The 9,910-nt window shown below is 42.4% G+C and overlaps 1 long non-coding RNA gene across 1 annotated transcript; it reads right to left on the reverse strand.

The window, feature by feature from the left end:
• Positions 1-7,230: 7,230 nt before the first annotated feature.
• Positions 7,231-9,595, reverse strand: LOC137851676 (uncharacterized). The gene is made up of 3 exons (XR_011093347.1): positions 9,551-9,595; positions 9,307-9,395; positions 7,231-8,037 (listed from the first exon to the last, which is right to left on the reverse strand). It is a non-coding gene; the product is annotated as an uncharacterized lncRNA (long non-coding RNA).
• Positions 9,596-9,910: the final 315 nt, after the last annotated feature.

The raw sequence follows: 9,910 nt of genomic DNA on the forward strand, positions 1-9,910 counted from the left end.
ATCAAGACTGTTTTCTGAGCCACCCTACACCAAACATCCTGAATGCTTTGCCTATTCGTGGTAGCAATTCCCATTACCACCTGGTGAACTGGTCTTTCTCTTACCAGAAATGACTTTGTGCTGTTGACCCAATGTACCTATGCATGAAATCATGAATTGCAGAGGTATTCTGCCCTGTCAGGGATTATAGAAGTAAACACTATAAAATTATAAGCTTCTGCTGAGCTGCTATTCTCTATTGTCAAACAGCCTTGGACAGCCAAGATTCATTTCGTTCCCCCAGGAACTACTATTATGCCAGTATAAATTCATTTGACTTCAGTGAAGTTGCTCTTCACTTACACGGACAAGAGATCAGACTGGGCCAATTGTCTTTAGCAATGGTTTTCTTTGTTGCTGGATAGATAGCATATCCAAAGTTTTATTTAATAAAACCAGCGTGCCTAACATAAACCAGACGGACTAAGGTTTGTTGACAAAATGGATAGAGTATTTTCAAGGACACTGATTCATGGTCTTCCAATGAAAAATAACATTTAACAGATTTATTGTTGCAAAAGCAGCCGAGAACTGGGGGAAGTTCTATTTACCTAATGTTATTTTTATAATTTTAAAAGCCTGTTGCACGGTATCAGAATACATCAGGCAAAAAAAAAAAAAACACTTTTGTATTTACTGGTTTTTAAGATCACAGAATTGTGTAGGAAGGGAGGCCATTTCCTCCAACGCCCTGCTCCAAAGCAAGTTCAAGGTTGTCTGGGCCATTTCTAGTTGGTCTTTGGATGTCTCTAAGTCTGGAGACTTCACAATTCTGGATGATGTACTCCTGTTCTTGACCACCCTTGTAGTGAATTTGTTTTTCCTGTATGCAACTGGCCTTCCCCTTTCTTCAGCTTGTGACTGTTGCCTCAACCATTTCTGAAAAATATAGATTAGCAAATATTGCCTTTGCTATCCACTGAAGAGAGAAGAAAGGGAGAGTCCTCCAAAGACAACGTGAGCTGAGGAGAAAGAAATCCTTGGGTTGCCTGTGAGAAGGAAGGTTTCAGCTCCAAGCAATTGTTTTGGCTGAGTTTACCTCTGTCCTAAAGCTAGGACAGCTGAGCTGCTGCGACTTCTTGCTGAAAGAATTTTCCTCAGGGAAGAGCAGAGGGGTTTAATCTGGGAGGGAATCATGTTTCCATTTCAGTGGTATCTCTGTGGTTTTGTTCTGTCTTCAACAAACAAAGATACGAGATGAAGCAAAACTAAGGTTAAAATTTATTGTGGAAGAAAATTCTGGAAGAAAATTCATTTTAGGTCAATCAGGAAAAAAATCCTCAAAAGAAAAAAAAAAAAAAGTTAGTTTCCATTGTTAGCTTTAGCTACGTTCTCAGACTGTGTACATGAAAATAAAATGGTACCACTTCATCAGCAGTGCCATTTGGGGTGAAAAGATGGGGCAGGAGAGGTAATTGAAGTGTCCTCCAATTTGCCACCAGATAAGGAGAAACAGCAGCTCTTCTCCCATCCTTTCTCCAGTTGACAAGGCTGAAGAACATTATTTTCCCCTGAGCAGTGATGCATCCTCTCCCCACTGTGCTCTGCCAGGCTCTTGGGGGCTGGGACTTGGCTTACTCATGGGGTTCTTCTTTTAGAGGTTCTCTAAGGATTCTCCTTTGAGGGGGTTGTACAGCTCTCTGCCTCTGCAAGCTGGGGCAGACCAGAAGAGGCTGGGAGGCCGTGGAGTACCCAGGCTATAGTGCACATCACATCACTTTGGCTTTGGCTGATGAGCCTGGCTATTGTCAGGGGCACCTCTGGCAATTAGTTTTAAGAAGGCAAAATGGGATCTTCCCACAGCAAAGGGCTTCATGAGCCAGGTACTGTATGGGTTGTATTCTGATGCCAACTGCTAATATTACCCAAGCTGATTTTTGAAGCTAATATTTATTAGATCTCATTAGGTAAACAAACAAATGACATAGTACCTTTATAGTGAAAGCTTGATATTCTTCAGAAAGGCAGGGCATTTGTATGCCTGTTGTTTTCCTCTCTTTGAATACGATCTCTGAGCACTGGCAACATTATCTGAATCTAATATCCAAGCAATTTTAGCAGTCGTGATACTCTAGTAGTTCCATCTATCTAGAAGACAGGCACTTCCAAGGACTCCATTTGGGTTGGCAAAGACGCCTCTGTACAGAGCAAGCAGTGTGCAGATATGAAATGTTACATTAAAATATCCTTTCCTTGCTCTATTAAGGCAATTTCAGCCCTTGCATATCAAAGTTACATAAATGAGCAGAGCTCCAGGCCCTAGATGAACAGAAATTATTTCCACCATAAATAACACTGCACCTATCAGGGGACATGTGCATTCATACAGACAGGTACTTTGTAGCTGTCACCATTTTGTCTCTCCTTTGCAGTCCTGCTTGCCTTGCCCAACACCACAGCCCATGAGAAACAACAGAAAGACCAGCAGATGCAAAAGGGTGGCTGCAATATTCACAACAGCAAAGAAGTACAAAATATGTTCTACTTTCCTCAACATTAGTTCAGTCACTACTGGGTGTATTTTAGTCCAATGGTCCCAATTCCTCCTCCTTTACCTCGCTCTTACACAGGCAGCTCTACTGATTTGGTGGATTGAAACTCCAAACTCCATCTGCTCAAACCTGCAGCAGAGGAGTGCAAGACACTGATAAAAGGAGAGGGTGAAATGCCTGCCATGTGGGAGTGCTACGTTTTGTGTCAACTTGATCAAAAGCAAACTCCTCCTCTAAAACATTTAATAATTATTAAAATACATTTTAATTACTTAGGAAGGGCTACAAAGGGCTTTGGAGAAACAAAAAATGTACAGAGAGAAGTGCCAGTTTTTAGAAGCACTTAGTGCTCTTGGAAACCCACGCGCTGCATGAATACTTTCAACACATATACATATAGATGTATTAATAGAGCTGGGAAAATTAGCATCTTTCCCACTCTGGGGTTCTCACTGTATCAGTTTCCTGAACTTTGCCTGCAAGGCACCCTGACGTTATGGGGACAGCACTGTGAACAGAGCAGAGGAGGCCCAGCAGGTGAGGGGTGTGCTCGGCGGTGCACCAGGGGAACCTCGCTGTGGCAGAGCAGTGAGGCAGCTGCTGTGCTGAGCACAGAGCCACACAGCTGAGCTGAAGGCAGCAGAGAGCTGGCAGAGCAAAAGGGTGTGCTCAGGTAACTCACAGACCTGTCCTGATGTGTCCGAAGGAGCCTGGCTTTAAATTACTTGGGCATGCTGAGGATGGTGTTCTCTAAGGTCTGTGTGCTTTGCTGTACAGCTTGGGCGATGTACTGCTGTCAGGGTAGATTTTATGGACTTGACCTTAATGTTAGGTACTAAACCTCTCCTGGGAATGCTTCAGAAAGCAGAGCAGAAAGCCTGGCCCAAAGTATGCTGAAGAGGCAGCTGCATCAGCTCCTCCTACGTGAGAACTAGCAAGAAGACATGGCTAAACAGCCAGGCGTGCTGGGACTTTGAAAGAAGGTGAAAATTAATATAGGATACGGATCCACAGACAATCCCTTCTTACACAGCAGCATGCTTTTTTGTTTGTTTTGCTAGAGCACTCTACTGACCAAAAATGGAAATCCGATTAGGTTAAAAGTCTTTGCAAATTCAGCTGGCATTTCTGACATTTTTGGAGACGGGAAAAAAAAAAAAAAAGAATTGAAAGAAAAGTAGGAAAAGACTGAACATCTTCTATTATTATTATTATTATTATTAATTATAAAATGATGTTGGTTATTTTTTACTTAAGGAAACAAACACTGGAAAAGAAAAAGGTTTCATGACTGCTGTCCCAGCTGGGATTCTTGCAAGCGGCATTCCCTCTCTGCAGCCTTGCTTCTTTGATGACAATAAAAAAGCAACTTACATAAAAGAAGGAATCATCTCTAAACTGCTAACACATTCTGCAGTGGGTTGTATAACATTCCCTATAGTTAATATTAAAAGTGGGCTCATATTAGGTCAAATATGCATTCCCTGTTACTGTATTGAGCAATGCTTTCATCTGGGTATTTCAAGTGTTTTATAGGGAACGTTCTTGTAGAAAGTTTCAGCACATTTTGGAACAAATTTAAATTGTACCCTATGTTAAAATATTGCTTTTTACCAGGTCACATGTACCAGAAATACTGGTGCTTACAAAGGGACAAAGAGCGACGTTGGCAGTGAGAGCAGTGGTTTAGAAAAAAGTTTAGTTCACAAGTTGATAAAAATGTCTGTTTATGAACAATTTCAGTTTCAGAAGTATTCCTGAATTCACATCAAATCACACATTGAAATGTGAGCAGCAGCACTATGAAAGTCAAGGCGTTTCTTTCATCATTTTTAAATACATCAGTTTGATTTTTTTGTTCCCAAGGTATATAAAATTATTTTTAAATTTCCACCTCAAAATTGAAACAAAGCATTCAATTTGAGGTCGAACAAACTGTTTCTTCAACCTGGGCAAGCATTGTAGAGGCAGAGAGGAGGCTCCCTTTTGCACGACATAAAAATAAATTATTCATACAGTTTAAATACTACTTATCTATTATTTAGTGTAGCCCTGGTGTTTTGGTTTCACATTAGGCAGACAGCACAAAAGGGAGAAAAAAGAGCTGCATTTCTGTGAAGTGATCATATGGGTTCAGCACGTTTGATATAATAATGAACAATATTTGTCTAATGACATGGTGTGCCACGGGTCTGTAGAGGAGAGCCCAAGTAATTAAAAGTGCTACATGGGAAAACAGGAGAGCTTTGCATTTTAACCGTGGAGAAGGAGCACTTTGGAGTTCGTGAGGCTGGTTGCTGCTCTCTGTTATTTCTGCTGCCAGTCGCAGGCAGCTCTGCTGACAGGTGCCATTGATTTTTCTAAAATGCCAGAAGGCTGACTGCCGACTGCCTCGCCTCTGCTCCTCCAGAAAATGCATGGCACAGGCCTGAGGAGGAAAGGAGACAGCAATCCAAAACACAGGGATTCGACGTGTTCACCACAAAGAAATTTCCCAAAAGCTTGCAGAAAGAGGGGGTTGCTTGTGGGGAAAACCTCAAAAAGAGGAAAGCATAAACTGTCGGTATTCTGATTTCTACAGCGAGTCAAAAGAAAGAGAAATTTTAAGCAATGATCTGCTGAGATTTGTTTTTGTCTGATTTACAGATTGGAGAAAACAACCTGTATCCTTCTAAAAGCTCTGTTCCCCGTGGAAATACGTACCAATAGAAGGGGAGCCGATCCCCAGATTCCCTGCCTATCTCTGTCTTTAATCCACAGTTGCCTTATTATCTCCCTCGCTTCTTCCACAGCTCTCCACAAGTACTTTCATGCCAGGAAGCCAGGCGTATTCAGAACAGAAATGCCTCGTTACATATTTTATGAGGGTCCTTAACCACATGCGTGGAAAATGTTTATTTTATAAGTGCGGAATTGTCCCCTGGGGATGTTTTGCTTCACAAATGAGCCTAATGAGCATTAGAGGAGCAGTTTTCTTCAGGAAAGTGGTAGATTTTTTCTTCCTTTAATTTTTTAATTACAGCCCTCCACCTGAAGGACTGGCACGAAACCCTGAGCAGAGCAGAGTCACACGCAGCACACCTTTCCCACCAGCGCCACCGTGGCACATACCCGCTGCACACCACAGGGGTGGTGTGGGATGGGTGCTGGGATGCTCGGTGTCAGCACAGACCTTGCTGCTGCCTGCAGCATCCCCCATCCCCTCTGCTCTTTGCCAGGGACTGTGCAGGTATAGGGACATCAGCAGACATTCCCTGACACGAGCCCCATGCTCTGGTGTGGGGTATGCAGCAAAGGAGAGGTCTTGTGGCTCTTTGAATGCATCCCGGCACCCTGAGGAAGGGAATGGATGTATTGTCCATGCCACAGAGCTCAAGGTTTTCTCACCAGGCAAGGTTATGAGCACAGATGGGAAAGGGTAAAATGGCAAAATGTGTACTTAAGGCTATGCTTCCTAGAGGAAACCCACCTCAGCTGGCTGGCAGGCTGTGCCCACTGCCAAAGGTGGTGATTGGTCCTCCTCTGCCCAGGAGCAAAGGAAACCTTCCTTTTCCCTCTCTATTTGCCTTCATTTTGTTCCTTCTGATTGAACACAGGAACAGTGTCTTATTTTACCATAGGGGATTATGTCATTTTCTTTCCTCCTCCTCCTCCTACTCAAGATTATTTGATTAACATGCCTATAGTACACTATAGCTTTTCCTGATGATTAACATGCCTATAGTATATTATAAATAGTTTTTCTTGGTGATACAGAAAGCTGATGAGCACACAAAGGACAGCTGTCTCTCTCTCCTCAGAGAGAGTGGCACTTGCAGAGTGGTGAGGTGGGGACTGTCACCGCCAAACCCCCAAAAGCAGTCTGGCTCCTTTGGCCAGGCACTGCCAGTCTCTTCAAACAGAAACCTCAGAGCAAAACTCATGCCATAGCTCTGAAAAAAACACAATAGCTTTCTCTCCATGCTCCCATTCATGCTGTGAGTGTTTTGGCACAGGCCATGTCACTCGTTGGTTTAGCTTGGGGGAAGTTGGTTAAAACTCTAAGGAAATGGCAACTACCACTGGACTGTCTTACATAACTCCAGGGTCTCCTATTGTCTCATATATATATATATATATATATATTATTTTTCCCCCCGATAAAGTTTCTGTAGCAATTAAGACTCATTGGACTTAATAAAAAAACAATTCTCTTAATTTATCTCACCTTTTTTTTTTTTTTTGTCCTTTTATTGAGAGTCACTGTTGCTTACAGTGGGTTTTCCTCATTGATAGTTTTCATTACACAGATTTTTAGAGGATTATACCAATCTCTGTACCTATTGTTTTTAATGAAAATGGGTATTTTTAAACATCTACTGAAATAGCTGCTATTACCGAATGCTCAAGGCAAAACTGAAGAAAAAATATTGTTTTGAAAACTGTTCTTGGTTTTTATGTTTGATTTACCGTGCTAGAAATGTACCAACTAAACTCAATGTATAACAAATGGAGGCCCCAAAATCTCTGGTCATGTACACGTACATCTGTGTGTGTCTCTGCTTTATACACACGCATAGCCAGGATCACATGCAGCTGTGGCTGATGCTCTACTTGTGTAACTGACTTGATTTTTTTATGCTAGGGATGTGGAACTGCTGAGACAAAAGAGGACAGAAGTGAGTTTTCTCAGATGGGGACTGGAGGCCTGGCTTTCAAAGTAATGAAGCTCTTCTGCCAGTAAGAGCATGGAAAAGCAGCCCATGCCAGGAGGTAAGGATATGTGCACTGCACTAACAATCATCAGATTTTTGCCATGTAAGCCCATAAAAAGGCATTTTGAAAATGGAAAGCTGGATCCAAACACAATTGCAATTTTTGCTGGTGCCTTGAGAGTCCTTTATATGGTGTATTTTTGAAAATAGCTCATTTTATCCTAGTTGGAGAGTGTGTTGCCCCGTGCTGACTTTGCTCAGTGCTGTTTGCAGAATGGATGTCTTTTTGTTTGGCAGTGGCTGGGAATACAGAACACACAGAATGGTTTAAATCGTGCCAGCTGCTAGCAACACCACGGTAATGTGAGTGCAGCTTACACCTGCAGAAGAAAAAAACCCCAGTGTTTCAAAGTGTTCCTATTTTCTTTTGTACTTCTGTCCCATTCCCTTTTGTGAATAAAGCATCATTTATTAGATGTCATAGACGAACTGGAAAAAAAGTCTGATTTCTGGCAGAAAAAAATGTGGTTTTCCAAGCTAAATAAACCTGGCTGAAGTCTACAGAAGAGTGCTTGGTGGGTCACAGATCCTCTGTGCAGATCCCATTTCCAGAGAGGCAGTTTATGTTGTGTCCATACTATTTTCCTAGCATTTTTCTTCTTAAATAATACCAAGTGGGAGCATGTGTTTTCCTTGAGAAAAAATGGACTTTTCATAACATGCTCCTTTCTTTGCTAGGAGGCAGTTGCTGGCAACACTTCAATCACTTTTTACCGTGCTGTCCTTTGGCATGTAGGTCCTGCTGGGCCCCTCTGTTGGTGAAGAAGGTACCTCTTTAATATCAGAGACATCATATTTGAAATAATACAGGCTATTAGGCATTAGGAATGAAGAGGAGGCAGTTTTTTAAAGAACATTTGTTCCCCCTCTCAGAGGTAATTTTTTTTTCTTATAGGTGAAAATCCTTACAAAAAGGGCCATATATTAACAGTTCTATGTCTTAAGTGCCTGTTATCTTGCTTATACTTAAGCGATGGCAGGAACTTTCATTATTTCTAAGACCTCCCCTGCTGTGAAGCAGTTAATTTTGACATTGTCAAAGAGGTGACAACCCCTTTGAGCAATGAAAGACTTTTGATTCAGTGAAGCAATGGCATTACTTCGCTGCATAGCACCAAAGTGTGAATCTCAGGGTGAGACACATTTAACACAGCGGGAGCTCTTGATGGGATATTGGTTGGAAAAAGTGTTTGCATTGTCTAGAGAAGAAAAGGATTTGGGGAAAAAAAAAAAAAAGTGAGGAGCATTAGGCAGTCAGGATTGCCTGTTACCTTCTGACCCCCTTGGTACTGTTTCTCCTGAGACCTGCAGTGACAGTATAAGCGCAGGATCTTAAAAACATTTTCATGCCATCTCTGATTTCCTTCTTATAATGCTAAAATCACTAAAATTTTACAAACCTGTTTTGCTCACCATTTGTTTTCATTTTTACCAAATCTCCATCATTTTGTGACTTAAAGAGTGTGGCAAATGCACACTGTTAGCCTGTTAGCTGTAGAGAGGACTGTTTTGAGAAGACTTATGAAAATACCTTTCAAAGTCTGAAGGTTTGAAAGAGGCTAGTTCTCTCCTTGTTAATGAGATAAGCAGTTTTCTACCTTGCCATCTAATGTATTCCTACTGTTTTTTTCTCTCTCCCCCCCCCGCCTTTTTTTTTTCCACTTGTACTAGTGTTTCTCAAGGGATGGATACTCCCTTCCTCAAAGCTGACCCAGCCTTTCAGCATCCTGCAGGCATCCATCCCTTCAGAATGAAGCAACAGAACAGGAGCCCAAAGTCAGCGTTGGAAACTGTGACTCTTCTTTTAACTCGGGTCTGAATTTCACTTGCCTGATCACCACAAACTGGTACACTTTCCTGACAGGGGAGAGGTGGCTAGGGAGTCTTGGAGGAACAACAGCAAAGAACGTTGTGAACTCTGTGTTAACACCTTCTGTCTCCACCTTCTGTCTCTGTTTCTTAACGTAGGCTGTGACTTACAATAGAAAATAAGCAAAATAAACCTTAAGACTCCATCTTACCTTCATCAAGTCATCCACAGCATTCATGCTCAGCAAAGTCAATAGAGAAACAAGCATCAGTGACAACATATAAAGGATAGATGAGGTGTCTGTAAGGAAGAGAGAGAAAAGAAAATAGACAAGAGGAGCAGGGGCAGCCAGAACTGATGAGAAGTTTCAGTTCAGTTGCCTGGACCCTGGGCATGTGACATCTATACACCTGGTTACACCCCTCATCTTCTATAGTAGGTCCTGGCTGACCTACCTGCTCCTGTTGCTTTATTTCTGAGTCTGTTCCATTGCATCCTGGATATCCTCTGCAGGATAGGAGATGCTCTGGTGCAAGAATCAGGCTGTGGAGGATCAGCAGCATGGAGGCAACTGGAAGAAAGGGACCTGTTGGGGTAACAAAGGCTCTGCAGCGAGTTTCCACTGGCATCAGCTGCCTTAATCCAACCACAGGTGATGCAGAGAGACCTTATTACCACAAAGAGCTTGTGAGCATACGTGTGGAAATGAATCCAGCTCCTTTCCCCTGGTACAGAGCACAAGGGCAGTCTGGGGGTCCCCCAAGTCTCACAAGGGTTTGGCTCTTGTCCTTCCCACTGCTCTGCAGTTCTGGTGG

The sequence above is a fragment of the Anas acuta genome, chromosome 2 (assembly GCF_963932015.1).
Source record: "Anas acuta chromosome 2, bAnaAcu1.1, whole genome shotgun sequence".
NCBI classification, from domain to species: Eukaryota; Metazoa; Chordata; class Aves; order Anseriformes; family Anatidae; genus Anas; species Anas acuta.